Source organism: Pogona vitticeps, chromosome 3 (genome assembly GCF_051106095.1).
Source record: "Pogona vitticeps strain Pit_001003342236 chromosome 3, PviZW2.1, whole genome shotgun sequence".
NCBI lineage: Eukaryota > Metazoa > Chordata > Lepidosauria > Squamata > Agamidae > Pogona > Pogona vitticeps.
Window position 1 is genome coordinate 265,772,037 of NC_135785.1, and position 19,637 is coordinate 265,791,673.

Here is a 19,637-nt window from a genome sequence, read left to right on the forward strand (position 1 = left end):
TGCCAGTCTTACTACTGGTGAGCCTGCTGGTGATCTGCTGGTGGAAAGCCTTGTCCCTCAGGCTGGGCATTGAGGGAAACTGGAGCTCAGACGGCTCCCTCCTCAGAGGCTTGGCTTGGCTTTCAAGGCGGGAAGGAGTGGAATGGAGGCGGCGTTCCCATCGTGGGCATTTGACCCTCCAGGAATGGCACAAACCCGCTGCGGTTTTGTGGCATGTTGGGGACTAAATCAGGTGCAAACAGGACTCTCTCTCTCTCTCTCTCTCTCTCTCTCTCTCTCTCTCTCTCTGTGTGTGTGTGTGTGTGTGTGTGTGTCCAGTTTCACTCAGCCCTTTGGGTCTGGAACTCAGGAGCAGGGACTGAGGACCAAATCTTGAACCACAGGATCGCCGATCATCATGACAGACCCTTACAAGTCCAACACTGGAGGGAGACGGATCAGGCCCTGTCGACAAACGAGGAGCCAGTCGTTTGTCTAATAGTGAGCGGCTCTTCATGACCCATCCAAGACCCACCTCCTGCCAGCACTATTATAGTTAGGCAGGAATGGTGTCAGATTGTTAACGAACTTTTGAAATGCTTAGCAAGCACTAGAGAGGAGGTGGGGTTCTGCTAGGTGGCCTCAGGATTTAGCAATCCTGGATAGCGGTTTAGGGGTAACAGAAATAATGATCACGTGCCATCAAGCCAATTCTGACTTCTGGCCATGCTTTTCAGAGTTCTGAGGCTAGAGAGGAACTCAGAAGTCATTTCACATTCCCTTCCTGTAGGGCAGTTCTGGGCCCACCGTTCAGCTGGCCCAAGGCCACCCAGGCTGGCTCTTCTCCCTAAGGAGGCCCAATGGGGGAATCGAACTCCCAACCCTCTGGCTCCACAGCCAGCCAGAGACCTCAACCCCTGAGCTCTCCAGCCAGCCTGTTCAGGGTTGGGGTTAAATCGCCACAAGTGCCTCCAAGTAGCTGAAAACCAAATCTCCTGCTTAATCTCTTTTAAGTAGTGCACTCTCTGTGTGTGTGTGTGTGTCTGTCTGTCTGTCTGTCTTTCTGACTGTCCGTTTCTGTGTGTTTGCATGAAAAATCTGGTGCTTGAAGGACTTCTGAAGAGCTCTATAGACCTTTTTAAGCCTTTAGGACAAAGCAAGAGCCTGTGTTCACCACCACTGGCATTTATCCCCGAAAGGGTTAATTCCCAAATAAAATCAGAAAATCTTTTCCAATAATATTTATTATTATTATTTATTTATTTATTTAATTTATACTCCACCTATCTGGACTACCAGACCACTCTAGGCGGCTTCCAATACAAAATCAAACAATAAAACACAAACATGAACATGATAATTCAGTAACAATTACAATAAAATAAAAAAAAATAGGGAAAAAGTAAGAAGAGAAATCAAGAGTATTGAAATTCATCTGGATAACAAGGCAAAATAAGTTGCTCCCGTGTTGCAAGAATTCAAGGCAACATCTACACTGATTCTATGGATAAAAATCCAAGTGTTAATGTGTGTGTGTTTAGTCGTTTAGTCGTGTCCGACTCTTCGTGACCCCATGGACCAGAGCACGCCAGGCCCTCCTATCTTCCACCGCCTCCCGGAGTTGTGTCAAATTCATGTCGGTTGCTTCAGTGACACTGTCCAACCATCTCGTCCTCCGTCGTCCCCTTCTCCTCTTGCCGTCACACCTTCCTAACATCAAGGTTTTTTCCAAGGACTCTTTTCTTCTCATGAGATGGCCAAAGTCTTGGAGCCTCAGCTTTAGGATCTGTCCTTCCAGTGAGCACTCAGGGTTGATTTCCTTTAGAACTGATAGGTTTGTTCTCCTTGGAATCCAGGGGACTCTCAAGAGCCTCCTCCAGCACCACAATTCAAAGGCATCAATTCTCCGGCTGTCTGCTTTCTTTATGGTCCAGCTCTCACTTCCATACACCAAGTGTTAATATGAATATGTAAAGTCTCAGATGATGGTTGTAAAAGGAGGCCTTGTGAATCAAATCCCATTTTCTCATTAGTCCCAGTGTTAAAATGGGGGTTAGGTCCGGTAGACTAGCGGTTCCCAACCTTGATTCACCCCAGCGGTCTTGGACTGCAATTCCCAGAAGCCTTCACCACCGGCTGTGCTGCCTGGGGTTTCTGAGAATTGCAGTCCAAGAACGCCAGGGTGATCCAAGGTTGGGAAACACGGTTGTAGACTTTTTGTGAATTGATAAGCGGAGCCTCCGCTGCCCTCTCTCTGGGCCCTCTGATCCCCTCTCTCTTGCTTCCTTGCTGGACACGCTCCCTGCTCTTCCTACTTCTACTTACTTACTATCTCACTTTGTGATGTAAACACTGCCATTCAGATGAGCTTTGGGTGCTGGGAGTGGGATGAGCAACTATTGGTCTGTAAAAGCAGGGGGTTCTAAAGTAAGCCCTTGTTATGGACATTGCCTTTGGCGATTCATCTTCAAGTTCTAAAGTTGGAAATAGTCAGGTCCATGCCTGGAAGTTCCAGCCTAAAAACACGGGTGGGCAAGAGAGAAGAAAGTTGGGACACAGGGAAGGAGGGAGGGAGGCTGGCTCATGTGGGTAGACGTGGCTGTTGCAGGGCCTCCAGATGACTCCAGAGAAGGGCAGGGCTCAGAAAGTTAATCCTGCAGCCATGGTTCTCTCTCACCAAAAGAGGACCCCAGACATGGGGAGCCAGATCGGCTGGGAGTTCTTGCTGTATCCAGGAACTCTCAGACAGGAAGATGCCAGAGATGCACAAAGAGATAGGATTGTCGGGCAGGCAGAGACCTTGGATGTTTGGGTCCCCCAGCCTTTCCCTTCAGCACCAGATGGAAATAGCTTTCTCTTCCATTTGGCACTGAGCCTGCAAAGCACATGGGAGGATATGCTGGATAAGATGCGCACGGGGCCCCTTTGAAATGCCCTCCCCTTGGAGGTCCGATTGGTATCAGCATTGCCTTTATTTTGGTGCCTGGGTAAAACCTGGGAAGCACATTACCAGGAGTTACTACGTTTTCGTCATTCTCTGTTCCCTCTATATGGAGCTAAAAAAGGCTGAGGTTCAAGCTGGATTTTGAAAAGGAAGAGGCGCTTGAGATCATATTGCAAATATCTGCTGGCTACTGGAGTGCAGCAAAGAAGTTCAGAAGATCAGTCAGTGCTTTACAGACTACAGCAAAGCCATTGACTCTGTGGATCATGGGGTTGTTCTGCAAGCAATGGGTGTGCATCAGTACTCAGTTGTCCTGCGGCATCACCTGTATTGTGGACAAAAAGCTACTGTTAGGACAGAATATGGGGGGAACAGAATGGTTTCCTACAGGCAAAGGTGTGTGTCTTATCTCTCTATCTATTCATTATACTGGCAGAACTTTTCATATGGAAAACTGGATTAGATTAAGTCGAAGGAGGAGGGAAAACTGGTGGAAAAAACATCAATAATTTAAGATATACAAATGACACCATCTTACTGGCAGAAAGCAGCAAAGACTTCAAACAACTTTTGATGAAAGTTGTTTCACCAGCTGACCATGAAGAAGACCAAAATCATGGCTACGGAAGAAGTGTAGCCAGCTTCAACGTTGACAACAAAGACTTTGAAATAGCAAAAGGTTTTGTATACCTTGGTTCCATCACTGATCCAAAGGGAGTCTGCAGCCAAGAAATCAGAAGGAGGCTGAAAGTTGGAAGGGCAGCCACAAAGGCATTAGAAAAGATAATTAAATGCAAGGATGTGTTCCTGGAGACCAACATCAAAATCACCCACATTCTTGTATTTCCAATCACCAGGTACAGGTGTGAAAGCTGGACAGTAAAGAAAGTGGACAGGAAACAAATATGCTTGTTTGAAACGTGGTGCCGGTTGAGAGCTTTGTGAATAACCTGGCCTTCCAGAAAGAGAAACAAGTAGTTCCTGGAGCAAATGTAAGTCTCAAATCTGCCTAGAAGCAAGAGTCGCTTTCCTGCAGATGGCGTGCTTTGGGCAAGGCAGGACTCACTGGAAAAGCAAACACCGCTGGGCAAACTGGAAGGCAGCAGGAAAGAAGGAAGACCAAAAGCAAGAGGGGTTGACACTGAAAGGGTTCTCATGGCCACCATTAGCTTGCAAGAGCTGAGCTGAGCTGTTGAGGACAGGCCTTTGGGAAGGCTGTGAGTCCATGGGTCAAAATGGTTTGACAGCACATAGGAATGAATGAATGAATGAAGGAAGGAAGGAAGGAAGGAAGGAAGGAAGGAAGGAAGGAAGGAAGGAAGGAAGGAAGGAAGGAAGGAAGGAAGGAAGGAAGGAAGGAAGGAAGGAAGGAAGGAAGGAAGGAAGGAAGGAAGGAAGGAAGGAAGGAACTGATGGTGGAATCGAGGGAGGGAGGGAGGGAGGGAGGGAGGAAGACTAATCATGATAAAATAGGTTTAAGGGAGGAGGGAGGAGGGAGGAGAGGCCAGGAAATCCACAGGGCTGGCCTATCACCGGCTTCTCTGCTCTCAAAGCCCTGACAGGGTGTTTGGTGCTAAAAGCTGGTTCCTGGAGGACACTGGCTGATGCTCAGCACAGAGGGCTTGCTGCTGGTCAAGATCAGTGCCTCCCTTATGAAGAGGGAAGGGGTCTGTGCTGGCCCTAACAGCTCTGTGGGCTTGAGCAAAAGAAACAGGGAAAGGCACTCTGCACATCCCGCACGGCACTCCCCCCTTTTACGAATTTCTCAAAACCTCGCATCAAAAGCAGGTTTTGGAGGCAAAAACCTTGGGGAGGGGAGGGGGCTCTGCCTTCACCTCGTCAGGAGGGGAATCACTGTCAGGTGAGGAGGGGACACCACTGAGCATCCCCCCAGCACAGAACCCCCGTAATGCAATGGAGCAAGAGGCTGGAAACATGCCCCCCACGCCCGCCCAGGACAGCGGCAAGAGAGGGCAAGGAGATGCCTGCACCCATGTATTTGGGGTGCTTGCAGGCTGAACAAAGTTGCAGGGGTCAGGGTATCCCCTGCATGCTCAGAGGGCATTGGGCAGGGGCCCAATTCTGTGCGCTGTTGTGGGTGGCACCAGCTCTGTGGAGGTGTCTCTCCTGCAGCCCTGTCAGAGAGACAAGCTGGAGACATGACCGAGGGACAGGATGTGGGCGCATGGGCGCATTCTTCCAGAACAAGAAGAGGCAGCCAGGCCAGCTGGTGGCCGGCCAGCTTGGGGGGGGTCGTTTTCGGGCTGAGTGGGAGGGTCACCCAAATGTTCAGCTCTAAAGCCTTGTCCTGTGCAGGATGGCGGCTTGGTTTGGCGTTGCTTCCTCCCCCCCCTCCCCGGCCACCATCTTCCCTCTGCACTGGAACAAAGTGCTCCCTGGAGGCCTGTCCCGCCCCCCCACCCCCACCCCACCTTCACCCCTTTCCCTTAAGCTGACTCGTTTTGCTACAGTTGTTTGGATCAAGTGGCTGCTGTCGGCTCATTTCTTTTTTATTTGTTTCTAATTGGTGTGTTTTATGTTCATCTGTTTTTTATGGAGACCTCGCTGCTTTGCGCCTGCTCTTTAGTGGGAAGGAGGGATTGAAATATGATGGGCCAGTCTTGAGGTGCATATTGCCATCTGCCACTTGCCACCTTGTGCCTGTTGGGGGGGGGGCTCAGGGCCTCCCATCTGAAGCCCCCATGGCTGGAATCAGAGTTGCCTGCCGTGGCGGTCTAAGGAAGCACCAGCCCCCCCCCCCCCACACACACACGGCCTCCAGAGGCTGCCTCCTTCCCCCCCCCCCCCCAGTTCGTGGGATAACCCCACGGCCACTTGCAGGCTTCTCACACTGCCTGCTGTGGGGTTGTGGCAGCTGCTGGGGGTCCCTGAAACCCCATGTGTGTCTCCCCACCCCCAGCCCCCAGCAGACGTAGGATGGCCCAGAGCAGAGCATCTTTTGCCACAGTTTCGATGGAGCGTAACTGATATGATGCCAAAGACCCAAGAGAGAAGCTGCCTCTGCAGAAATGACCCCCCCCCCTCTGTCAAACAAAGCCAGGCTTCAGCGTCTCTGGCATCGGCTTGTGGGTGCTGTGCAGAACAGAGCCAAAGGGCAGCCAGCTGCTCCAGAGGGAGGAGGCAGCTGCCTCCATGAGGCCAGGCAGGAGTCGCCAGCCAGCTTCTTCTGCTGCCCCATCAGCCATTAGCCACCAGCAGAAATTGAGGGAGGAGGAGAGTGGGCAGGTCTCCCTTGTTCTCACCTGCCCCCACCTTTTGGAAACGGCCCTCAGCAGGCTGGGTCAGAGAGGCCAAGACAGTGGACTCTGCTGCTGTTCAGGTTCCCACAAAGACACACATGTGCGTGCACATACACACACACACACACACACAGAGAGAGAGAGGCTGCAGCAGTAGGAAGGCAGATGTTTCAGGGCTGGGGTGTGTGTGGAATGAAGAAAAACCATTGGCCCAAGCCACTTCACAAGAAATGGTTTGCACCTCACAAGGACTGGGACGAATGTGTTTGGCCACAGCATGAAGAACCTCATCAGGAGGGCTTTGAACTGAATTGGAAGGAGAAGGGAGACGCAAGCCCAGAGTTAAAGATAGATGAAGCCATACGGACAATAAGAAGAATGGACAGAATGCTTCTAATCGGGGGTCAATGATAGCATTAACATTAGTAGTACAGTATTCGCAAAAAGCTGTAATGGGATACAATCTCAAAAATGATAGAATGATGTCAATACGAATCCAAGGCAGACCTTTCAACATCACAATAATCCAAGTTTATGCACCAACCACCACTGCTGAGGAGACTGAAATTGAACAGTTTTATGAAGATTTACAACACCTTCTAGAACTGACACCAAAGAAAGATGTTCTTCTCATTCTAGGGGACTGGAATGCTAAAGTAGGGAGCCAAGAGATAAAGGGTATAACAGGGAAGTTTGGCCTTGGAGTTCAGAACGAAGCAGGACAAAGGCTAATAGAGTTTTGTCAAGAGAATAAGCTGGTCATCACAAACACTCTCTTCCAGCAACACAAGAGGCGACTCTACACATGGAAATCACCAGATGGGCAATATCGAAATCAGATTGATTATATTCTCTGCAGCCAAAGATGGAGAAGCTCTATACAGTCAGCAAAAACAAGACCTGGAGCTGACTGCGGCTCTGATCATCAGCTTCTCATAGCAAAATTCAAGCTTAGACTGAAGAGAGTAGAAAAAACCACTGGGCCACTCAGGTATAATCTAAACCAAATCCCTTACAAGTACACAGTAGAAGTGAAGAACAGATTTAAGGAACTAGATTTGGTGGACAGAGAGCCTGAAGAACTTTGGATAGAGGTTCATCACATTGTACAGGAGGCAGCAACAAAAACCATCCCAAAGAAAAGGAAATGCAAGAAAGCAAAGTGGCTGTCCAACGAGGCCTTACAAATAGCAGAAAAGAGAAGGGAAACAAAATGCAGGGGAGATAGGGAAAGTTACAGAAAATTGAATGCAGACTTCCAAAGAATAGCAAGGAGAGACAAGAGGGCCTTCTTAAATGAACAATGCAAAGACATAGAGGAAAATAACAGAAAAGGAAAAACCAGAGATCTGTTCAGGAAAATTGGAGATATTAGAGGAACATTTTGTGCAAAGATGGACATGATAAAAGACAAAAATGGAAGGGACCTCACAGAAGCAGAAGACATCAAGAAGAGGTGGCAAGAATACACAAAGGAATTATATCAGAAAGTTTTGGATATCCCGGACAACCCAGACAATATAGTTGCTGACCTAGAGCCAGACATCCTGGAGAGTGAGGTCAAGTGGGCCTTAGAAAGCCTGGCTAACAACAAGGCCAGTGGAGGTGATGGCATTCCAGTTGAACTATTTAAAATCTTAAAGGATGATGCTGTTAAGGTGCTACATTCAATATGCCAACAAGTTTGGAAAACTCAACAGTGGCCAGAGGACTGGAAAAGATCAGTCTACGTCCCAATACCAAAGAAGGGCAGTGCCAAAGAATGCTCCAACTACCGGACAATTGCACTCATCTCACACGCCAGCAAGGTTATCATACAAGGAAGGCTTCAGCAGTATGTGGACTGAGAACTCCCAGAAGTACAAGCGGGATTCCGAAGAGGCAGAGGAACTCGAGACCAAATTACCAACATGCGCTGGATTATGGAGAAAGCCAGAGAGTTCCAGAAAAACATCTACTTCTGCTTCATTGACTATGCAAAAGCCTTTGACTGTGTGGACCACAGCAAACTATGGCAAGTCCTAAAAGAAATGGGCGTGCCTGACCACCTTATCCATCTCCTGAGAAACCTATATGTGGGACAGGAAGCAACAGTTAGAACTGGATATGGAACAACGGATTGGTTCAAAATTGGGAAAGGAGTACGACAAGGCTGTATATTGTCACCCTGCTTATTTAACTTGTATGCAGAATACATCATGCGGAAGGCTGGAGGAATCCCAAGCCGGAATTAAGACTGCCGGAAGAAATATCAACAACCTCCAATATGCAGATGACACCACTCTGATGGCAGAAAGTGAGGAGGAATTAAAGAACCTTGTAATGAGGGTGAAAGAAGAGAGTGCAAAAAATGGTCTGAAACTCAACATCAAAAAAACTAAGATCATGGCCACTGGTCCCATCACCTCTTGGGAAATAGAAGGGGAAAATATGGAGGCAGTGACAGATTTTATTTTCCTGGGCTCCATGACCACTGCAGATGGAGACAGCAGCCACGAAATTAAAAGACGCCTGCTTCTTGGGAGGAAAGCGATGACAAATCTTGACAGCATGTTAAAAAGCAGAGACATCACCTTGCCAACAAAAGTCCAAATAGTCAAAGCTATGGTTTTTCCTGTCATGATGTATGGAAGTGAGAGCTGGACCATAAAGAAAGCAGACCGCCGAAGAATTGATGCCTTTGAATTGTGATGCTGGAGGAGACTCTTGAGAATCCCCTGGACTGCAAGGAGAACAAACCTATCAATTCTAAAGGAAATCAACCCTGAGTGCTCACTGGAAGGACAGATCCTGAAGCTGAGGCTCCAGTACTTTGGCCATCTAATGAGAAGAAAAGACTCCCTGGAAAAGACCCTGATGTTGGGAAAGTGTGATGGCAAGAGGAGAAGGGGACGACAGAGGATGAGATGGCTGGACAGTGTCTGCGAAGCAACCAACATGAATTTGACACAACTCCGGGAGGCAGTAGAAGATAGGAGGGCCTGGCGTGCTCTGGTCCATGGGGTCACGAAGAGTCGGACACGACTAAACGACTAAACGACTAAACGACGACGATTCGCAAAAAGGTACAAAGACAAACAGGACGCAAATCACACAATCTCCCATGTCACATACTGTACAAATGCCAGGAGTATGGGAAACAATACTTTTTTAGCATGCATACATTACTGAAGCAGCGACGTCTATATTGGCTCAGGCATGTCATGAGAATGGCTGAATGGTATGGAGAATGAGTGCATGGAGCTGGACAGGGGACAGATAAATACAATCAAGTCTTCAGTGTGGAAGGGATGGCCACTCCCAAACGGCCTTCTCAGTCACACTAGTCGTTGTTCCAAGACCTCCATTCAGAGCACTGATCTTTTCTAGGGTTAGTCGGCTATTACAGACGGTTTATACCCAGATTTAGTGAAATAGCTGCTCCTTTATCTGACCTAACACACAAGAAGAATGCAGAAAGTATCCAGTGGACCAGCAGCTGCGAGGAGGCGTTCGCGAAGCTTAAGGGGGCGTTGATGACCAACCCAGTCTTAAGAGCTCCAGATTTCCAGCGCGAGTTCACCATCTTCACCGATGCATCCAACACAGGGTTAGGAGCCATGCTGAGCCAGAAGGACAAAAAGCTACAGGCGAGCGAAAGACATCTTTCTACCATTGAAAAAGAGTGTCTTGCAATAGCGTGTGCTCTTCAGAAACTCAAGCCATATATATGGGGTAGACATTTCGTTCTGTGTACTGACCATTCACCATTATTATGGTTGAGAACCATAAAAGCAAACAACAGCAAATTGATGAGATGGGCCTTGATTCTTCAGGACTTTGATTTCGAGGTACATGTAATTAAAGGGACTGAAAATGGTGCTGCAGATGCCCTTTCAAGAAGACCCGAAGACTGAATAAGAAATAAAAGGACTTTGGTAAAATGGCAAATGCTATAGAATGTTTAATGGCACCTAGTTAAATGTTGTATTCTGTATGTTATATGAAAAAAGAAATTATATGTAAGTATTTTAAGTGTTATGTCATGCTGTTGAGTAAGCACCGGTAGAGGCGATTGAAGTGGTGAGTAATGTAGTTCAACTTGTAACGGAATTCCAAGTAATGGTAATGTATAGCATGCAAATAAGATGTTGAATTATTGCTTATGTTCAAATGTGGTAAGTGTGATTGCAATGTTGTGTAATGGATAATTTAATACTGTAAAGCTCCTCGTTGTTCATGAGGGTAAAGCACTATAGCTTTTACCCTATGAAGCAACTTTTTAAGGGGGGAGGTATGTAGCATACAGCCCTGCCCTCACCTGTCCGTCACAGCTGAGCAGTGGAAAAGAAGCCAATAAGTGGACGGAAGGCAGTGCCAAGGGAGAAGGGGTGTGGATATAAAGGCAGGTGTATGGAGTATGAGGGGGGGTTGAGTGAAAGAGTTCATGGAGTGAGGGAGATTCTGTGTTTGAGAGAGATTATGGCATTGAGAGACTGTGTGAAACTTAAGAGTGATCTAAGAGTGAGTGAGAGATCTGAGAGGACGCTGCTTCAGATTCAAGTGATTATCAACCTGAGATTTACCTACTGCATATTAATCAGATGTTACCCTCCCTGATAAAATAAATAAGTTAAGTTTCAAAGTTACACATGTCTCCTTGAGTGATTGGCATTGAGACAGCAATACCTGGTGGCAGTGAAGAAAGAAGAAGAGCAAGAACCTCCTGGAGGCCTGAGAGAATAAGGGCTTCAGAGAGGACGCTACAAGCACATTACCATCATCTCTTGAGACTGAAGGATGCCTACAGGGAAACAAACAAGAAGAACTTGACATTTTCATTCAGGAGGGCAAATATGACTTGATAGGAATAACTGAAACTTGGTGGGATGATTCCCGTGACTGGAATATAGCAACTAAAGGATATAAATTGTTTGAAAAGAACACAAAGGAGGAGTTTCAGTACATGTCAAAAATACACATTCTTGCACAGAAATACAGGGGGAGGAGATCCGCCTAGTTCAGGCAAAAAGCAAAAGGAGCATGGCAGTTGGAGTCTACTACCAGCCACCCCATCAAGGAGAGCTAACATATGGAACTTTTGAAAACAAACTGCAATCATTTGAAAGAGACACAATGCTGTTAGTGATGGGAGATTTCAATTATCCTGATATCTGTTGGGAGGCAAATTCTGCCAAGTATGGTCCTTCCAAGAAATTCCTGGCTTGTATGGCTGATTATCTTCTCCTGCAAAAGGTGGATGAAGAAACTGGAGGACTACCATAGCTATCCTTGACTTGATTCTAACCAATAGAGATGACTTAGTGGAGGAAGTGGCAGTAGGGGGAACTCTGGGCAAGAGTGACCATGTTCTACTAGAATTCTTGATTTCAAAAGAAACCCAGCAGATGATAAAGAAAAGGCAGAAGTGCTCAATTCCTATTTTAGCCTAGTCTTTTCCCAAAGGACAATGTCCCTCCAGACAACTGTGAAATGCAGGGGGGGGGGGAGAGACAGGATTGCAGCTGGAGATTGATAAACCAATCATCAAGGAATATCTTATCACCTTGAACAAGTTCAAATCTCCAGGGCTAGATGAGCTGCATCCGAGAGTACTAAAGGCATGGGCTGAAGAACTCTCAGAGAACCACTATCCATTATTTTTAAAAAAAAAAAATCATGGGGAACGGGTGAGATAATTGGAGGAGATGAATGTTGCCCCTGTCTTCAAAAAAGCAAAAAGGAGGAACCTGGGAACTACAGACCAGTCAGCCTGACATCAATCCCAGGGAAAAGTCTGGAAGAGATTATAAAGCAGTCATTATGCAAGCACCTAGAAAACAAAGCAGTAGTAATCCTGCCAAACTAATTTGATTCATTTTTTGATCAGGTTACCTCCATGATAGACAGAAGGAATGCTGTAGATGTAGTATATCTTGACTTCCGCAAAGCTTTTGACAAAGTGCCCCATGATATTCTTAGCAAGCTAACTAGGACTGGATAGAACAACTGTCAGGTGGATACAGAGTTGGCTACAGAATCATACTCAGAAGGTGATGATTAGTGGCTGATGATTAACATAACAATGGACTCAAGCTACAGGAAGGCTGAATATTGGGAAAACTTAACTGTTAGAGCAGTACAACAGTGGAACCCATGACCTCAGCGGGAGGTGATGAGCTGGAGGCATTCTAGAGAAATTCAGACAGCCACCTGGCAGGTGTGCTTTGGTTTATTTTCCGGCACTGAGCAAGGGGTTGGACTCGATGGCCTTATAGGGCCCTTTCCAATTTCACTATTTTGTGATGCTACGATTCCTCCTCTCTCCTTCCATCTTCCCCTTTGGCAGTAGAGCCCAGCCCCTGAGGTTGTGGGGACTGGGGTCTCCCAGAGTACCCCACCACCACCACCACCACCACCCACCACGCCAGCTCAGCACTCTGGCCTCTGCCCCTCCCTCCATATAGCCACAAACAGCGGGGGGGGGGTGAAATTTGGCCTTGACTGAAGGAGGTGTTTCTGAGCGCTTACCTGTAACTGCTGGGGCACCTCTGAAGAAGGAAAGGCCTAAGTCCTGCAGAGTAAGTTTTAAAAGCTGCCCCAGGCAATCCTCATTTGTTGGAGAAATGCATTTGCCTGGCTTAGTTTTTGCTCCTGCCTTCCTGTCTCATCGAAGGGCATCTGCAATTAGCAAGGCGTATATAAGCGTTTCAGATGTGAGCTTGCATAAATTTCATTCAAGAGTAAAACCCCAGGGAATCCTCATCCCACTCCCGACACTCACTCTGTTTCACTGCCATCAAGGCCTCCGAAAGACCAGATCTGGGTCAGGGGTGGGGAGTTCTCTTCTGTGGGGATTGAAGCAGTGCTTGTTCGCGAGGCACTGGAAACTGTGGAAGGAAGGGAGTGGGGGGGGGAGACACAGCAGCTCTGCCCCCTGGCTGCTTTGATTGGGGCTGAACCGCCTGCCTGCCGGTGCTGGTATGGGGCATCCCTGTATTCACAAAGGCCCCGTAGCACGCAGCCGGCAGACCTTTAGAAGCCCCTTCCCCTCAACTAGGTTGGAATCCTAGAAATTCCCCCACCCACCCCCCACTTGCCACAGACTGTTGGCAACCTGCGGCCCCCAGGTAAGGGAAACAGGTCTTCTCTGTTCCCCACGGTCCCCGAGGGGCAGTGCCATAAGCGGGGGAGGGCCCTGGGACCGGGGCTTTGACCCCTGGGACAAGGCGACACAAAGGGTGCCAATGGGGAGAATCTCTCTCTAGGCCCCCACCCAGCTCCCCGAGCGTGTGGCCCACCTTCAGCTGCTCCTCCTGGGGCAGAAGGAGGCACAAGAAAGTGTGGGGGCCAGCCCCATGTGCTTCTCCATCCTAATGACTGAATGGGAGGGTGTCCAAGCCTCCAGCAGCAAATGGGAAAGCCAGGCCAGGGCAAAAGCCGAAGCAGTTCCTTAAAACGAATTCCACCCAACCACACCCCCAACTGGAAGTCTTGGCGTTGTGCACATCCTCGGGTGGGGAGGAGGACCCTCTCTTCACAGGTGGTAGTGGCCGGGCCCTCGGAAGATCAGAGAGACCTCACACACACACACACACACACACACACACACATGCACTCCTGCTTGCCAGACGGGAAAACCTCCTTCCTTCCAGAGGAGAGCAATGGTCCGGGGCAGGAGAGGTGGAGGTGGCCTCCTGCAGCCTCCTTCGCATCATCCAGCCAAGCAGAGGTGCGCTTGGGGGCACAGCAGACTAGGGAAGAGGAGAGATAAGAACCTAAGAAGACGCACCCTGCTGGATCAGGCCTAGGGCCCCTCTAGTCCAGCTCCCTGTCTCTCCCAGTGGCCCCCACCAGATGCCTCCGGAAGCCCACAAGAGACCTGTCTGCATCTGGCCTTTGCAGGTACCTTCCTTTGAAGCCCGGAGATTGTACTACATCCCCATCATGGCTTGTCACCTGCAATGGATTTTTTTCTCCAGGAATCTGTCCCATCCCCTTTCAAAGACCTCTAGATGCCAGATGCCATCATCCCATCTTGTGGCAAGGGGTTCCACAGACTAACAACACGCTGGGTCAAGAACTATTTTCTTTGGTCCTTTCTCTCTCTCCCAGCACTCCATTGGAGTGGAGGTCCCCTCAGGGTTCTGGTCTTGCATGAGAGGGGAAAGAGCTTCCCTCTTTGTGCGGCGGCAGGCCCTCTTCTTTGGGGGAGAGGGTTTAAGGCAGAGGTCGCTTCCATTGGGCTGGAGCTGGTTGTGGTCCTTCTGAAGGACCAGAAGACCATTGAGGGCCGCTCTAGGGCCAGCATCATGTCCTCAAAGGCATGGGGGAGGTCTCATGGTTTGGGGGGGGTCATAGGCAGCCTTGCAATGGCAAGGATTCACACAGGGAGCCACCCCTCAATCCCACGGCGATTCTGGCCTTAGGAGGTGTTTTAGAAACTTTAGATTGTGCCGAACTGGGGCAGCCGGGCTGCTTTCTGACCGCTCGGGAGGGCCACCGCATGTCAGGGTCTTGTCTGCTGCACTGGCGGTCAGCTGGTGTTTGTTTCTGGGCCTGCCTCCAAAAGCCGGTTGTCATCCTTAAAGCCCTTAACAGCCAGGCGGCTGGAGGAGCACCTAGAGAGACTCTCAGGCCATCATCTGCCCCCACCTGCCCCCACCAGATGATAGGCGATGGGTGCCCTCGGGCCTCTCCTGCTCCTCCAGACTTATCGGCCTCAGGGGGTCCCTGTGGGAACACAATCAGGGGCAGGACAGCCCCGTGTGCCGCCGCCCCCCAGCTCCTGGGAGGAAGAGGGGGCCGGGAATGGCCTGAATAAACAGATAAATGGGGGGAGGCAGGCAGAGAGCGGGGTTTCCAATCATGAAGCACACCCCATCTTTGGAATGTTCTTCCCCCACCCCACCCCCATCACCCACCCTGGTCCCCAGAGGCTTGTTCAGACCTGGGGGGGGGGACTTTCTCTGGAGTGCTTTCTGGTTGCAACACCCTTTTGATCTTCCTGCTGCTTTATTGCTTCTGGCATCCTTAGGAGTTGCATTCTCTCTCCCTCCCCCACTTGGTTTTCTCATGTACTGCTGGGTTGTCATTGTTTTGTTTAATGTATATAATTCATCCAGAGAACTTTGTTTACTAAATTGTCCGCAGCATAATAAATAGCAGAACATAAAATAAAGGAGCCCATGAAAGGGGAGGTGTTGGTTTTGGTATAATTTGCCTAATGGCTCAACCCTTTAAAAAGTCTGATGGTTTTTGGCTTTCCAGTCTTTTTAATTTTGCACTTCCATGGAGTCGTAGTCCCTTTAATAACAAGCCACACCAATGAGTGTGTGGTCTTGGCATAGGGTGTCCAAGATAAGGACCCATCCAGGGCTTAGCACAATGGGTTAACCATGAATTCACAGGGAGCTCCCTTGCTTGGGGAGGCCAGCTGGCCCAGGAAATTCTCCATGTTGGCAGGACTCTGGCTCTGAAGAGTTACGGAGGGAAAGGCCGTTCCTTTTGCTTTGAACCAAGAATCCCCTTCTCACCAAAGGCAGGCTTAGCCAGGCCATTGAGTCCATTGAGGGCTCACCACCTCCCAAAGTCATGGGTTCCATTGTCGTACTGCTCTAACAGTTGGGAAGTTTCTCCTGATGCAGGATTCAGCCTAAATCTGTCTTCCTGTAACTTGAGCCCCTTATTGCAGGTCCTGCATGCTCCTGAATCAGCAATCTTGAGGCGAGTCTAAACACAAGAGAGACTTTCATCAAACCAACTTGCTTGTTTGTTTGTTTTCATTACGGATCAATTAGGTGGCGAGAAGAAACCCCCTCCTCTCCCTCCCTCTTGCTGGACACGCTTTTATTGCTCTTTACTTGCTAAAGAGCAATAAAATCTTTCCAAAATGCCCGGAGGGAAGGCTACAGGTTAAGGCAGTTCTGCAATATGGAGATTTCTCAGGGCACAGGGACCAAACAAATCCACCTCTTCCTACCCTTTAACCTTATTTTCCCTTCTCGTAACTACTGATCCTTTATGAAGCCTAAAGGATAGTTGAGTAAAATATTTTAACCTAAAGATAGCCTCCTAAGGGGTGGGTCAGTAAAGGGTGAATTTTAGCTAATTCTGACTCTAATTAGCGGAGCTTCTGTTGTGTATTTTTTAAAAAATTCCTACAACTCTGAACACTGCACTCTGGGATGATCAAGAACAAATCCTGCCCCTCCTCTGTAGGACAATCGTTCAAGTACTGTATTTGAAAAGTACTATCCCATTTCCCTTCAGTCTTCTTTTTTTCAAGATTAGGTAAAGGTAAAGGTTCCCCTTGACAGTTTTTGTCCAGTCGTGTTCGACTCTAGGGGGCGGTGCTCATCCCCATTTTCCAAGCCATAGAGCCAGCGTTTTGTCCGAAGACAATCTTCCGTGGTCACATGGCCAGTGCGACTTAGACACGGAACGCTGTTACCTTCCCACCGAAGTGGTCCCTATTTATCTACTTGCATTTGCATGCTTTCGAACCGCTAGGTTGGCGGGAGCTGGGACAAGCGGTGGGCGCTCACTCCGTCGTGTGGATTCGATCTTACGACTGCTGGTCTTCTGAACCTGCAGCACAGGCTTCTGCGGTTTAGCCCGCAGCGCCACCACGTCCCCCTTTTTCAAGGTTAGGTATGCATATTTATTTCTGTTTTTCCTCCAAGGGCTTGGTTTCCAGTCCCTTGATCCTTGATCATCCTGGTTGCCCTTCTCTGGTGCTGTGCTGCGTATCTATCCTTCCTTCCTTCCTTCTTAGATTGATTGATTTGATAAATTACACTTCTGCCCCACCCGTCTAGTGATCAGGCAGTGCTCTGGGCAGCTAATAGCAATTTAAAAACACAGCTATCCACCCTGACCCATAAAGCCATAAACAGAGCCTCGTGGCGCCGTAGTTAAACTGCAGTACTGCATCCAAAACTGTGCTCACAACCCGGGTTCAATCCCAAGTAGCCGGCTCAAGGTTCACTCAGCCTTTCATCCTTCTGAGGTCAGTAAGTTGAGGAACCAGCTCGCTGGAGGGGAGGCAAGGTGTAACCTGCTTAATTCACTTGTAAACTGCCCAGAGAGTGCTCCCTAGAGGCAACACTGACTCAAGATCAATAGTTTATAGACCCACGAGGGTGTTAAAGGGGTAGGATGTTTCTGAAAGCCTCTTCAGATAATACGGATTTAACCTGTTTCCTAAAGGTGGGGAGGGAGGAAGCCTGGGGTTTATCCAGAGCACTGCAGCCATCACAGAGAAAGCCTCCTTCCTGGGGTCAGTTTTCCAGGCCTCTCTAGGAGTGGCCACCCACAACCGCCGCAACACTTGGCTGGCGCAGGTGAGCCATCTGAGAGACAGGTGCTTCATTAGGTACAATAATGAGGCTCTAAGCCATGAAAGGCCTTACAGAGTTATACCAGCACTTTGAATTGGGCATAGAAGCAAACAAAAAGCCAAGGCAGGTGTGCCAGGACCAGGGAGATGTGATCCTAGCTCCTTGCTCCCAGTATAAACCTGGCTGCCCTATTTTACACCTGCTGAAGCTTCTGTGTCGCCTTCAAAGGCAGCCCCAAGTAGAGAGCATTGCAGTAGTCGGTTGTAGGGATTTCCAATCAATGGGCCAATGTTGTTAGGGATTTTCTGTTCAGACAGGGCCACACCTGCGCATTCTGCCAAAGATGGAAAATGACCGACTGGGCCCCAGCCAACATTTGCTTCTCTGGAGAGGGCTGTCTCCAGGAGCACCTCCAAGTCACTCGCCTGATCTTTTAGGGGGAGTGTGACCCCACGCAGACCAGGCCAAAGACACCCCAACTGGGCAGATTCTCCACCCAGCCACATGATCAACATCTGATCAGGATTCCATTTCAACCTGTTAGACCTCATCCAGTCCATCACTGAGGCCAAACTCTGCTCCTGGGTCTGCACAGTTTCAACGGCTGAAGACGAAACGGGGGAAGGGAGAGAGAGAGAGAGATCTGTGTCTCATCCCCAGATCTCCAGATGACTTCCCGCAGTGGCCTCATGTACATATTGAAGAGCATTTGGGGAGATGATGGACTCCTGTGGGACCCCACAAGGAAGAACCAGCCCGGTTCCCCAAACTGCATCCTCTGGAGGCCACCCTTGAGAAAGGACCCGAGCCAGAGCGACACAGAACCTCCCATCTCTACACTTGATTGTCTGTCCAGGAGGAAGCCCTGCCTGGCGGTAGAGAAGGCTGCTGAGAGATGCAGGAGAACCAGCAAGGTGATATATATTCCCCTGGCTGTCCCCCCCCCCCCATGTCCATCCGGCTGGGCCACATCCCCACGCCTCCCTCCCGCCCTCATTGCCCCTGGAGCCCCGCCAACCGCAGCTCTTGCTGCCCCGCCGCTTTTCTCCTCCCCCCCCCCACGTTCTCCCGCACCGGGAGCCAGAAAAGGGGGGCAGCTGGGCTTTCTCAGCCAGCCGCCTGCGCACCCTGCCTCCCCCCCCCCCCGCAGCAGAGCCGGCCGCGTGCCAGGCCGAACCGCCGCCGCCCCCCCCCCCCGGTTGGCGCGCCCCCGCCCAGGATTCCCTCCGGCGGCCTCGCCCACGCTCCCGCCCGCCCTCGGCCCGGGAGGCGAAGCGGGGAGGCTGCGGGGGAAAGCCCGGCCGCCTCTGCCCGCGAGCCTCGCCGCTGCTGCTGCTCAAAAGCCCCCCCCCCGTGCAGAGGCGCCCAGGATGACACGAGGCCCCACCGCAGTGGCCGGGCGGGGAGGGGGAAAGAGGGACTGCGCGCGGGCGAGGGGCGTGGGGGGGCGGCCAGGCTCCCCCATCCTTTCCAGGAGAGGCTGCCAAGAGCCGGGGCCAGCGGGCGTTTCCCATCGCCCTGGACTACCACCCCGGGCGAGCGAAGGCGGGGAGGGGAGGGGGAGGGGAGGGGGGAGAGAGAGCCGACCCCCCCTCCCCGGACGCGCCCCGCTTGCTACAGAAAGGGAGAGGAGGCCCGGCTCTGCACCAGGCACCCTCTGGACCCCCCCACCCCTCCCCCGCCCGCGGCGCTGCCAGGACACCCCCCCCCCCGGTTTTGATTCGGATTGCTAAATCCTTTTGGGGAGGTCTCTGCTAGGCAGCCCCTCGGCCGGCAGAAGAAGGGGGCCCGGGGTTCGCTGAGGGCCCTTAGACCCGCCTTCCCCTTCTGTTCTCTGGCGGGGGCAGCGGTGGGGGGGGGGATACACACCAGGCAGGGGGTAAGCTTAAAAGAGAAGTTTAGCCAGCTGAGTGGTATTTCACACCAAAGCTTGCGGTAAAACTGGATAGAAAACCTGGTGCTTCTTGGCCAGAGTGCTTGACCTCATGGGTCCAGTGGACACCAGCCTCTGCGAGAGGAGGAGGTCAAGGCGTCGAAAGTGGTTGCTATTGTTATGTGCTGTTAGATTGTATCTTCAGTGTGGAAGGGATTGTTGTCACTCTCGAATTGGCCTCCTCAGCCACACCAGACGCT

General features: G+C 50.2%; 1 long non-coding RNA gene across 1 annotated transcript; it reads right to left on the reverse strand.

Moving 5' to 3' along the window:
- Positions 1-1,207: 1,207 nt before the first annotated feature.
- LOC140705380 (uncharacterized) lies at positions 1,208-13,895 on the reverse strand. Its single transcript, XR_012084760.2, has 4 exons — positions 13,775-13,895; positions 12,947-13,052; positions 12,694-12,843; positions 1,208-3,248 (listed from the first exon to the last, which is right to left on the reverse strand). It is a non-coding gene; the product is annotated as an uncharacterized LOC140705380 (long non-coding RNA).
- Between the last annotated feature and the right edge of the window lie 5,742 nt (positions 13,896-19,637).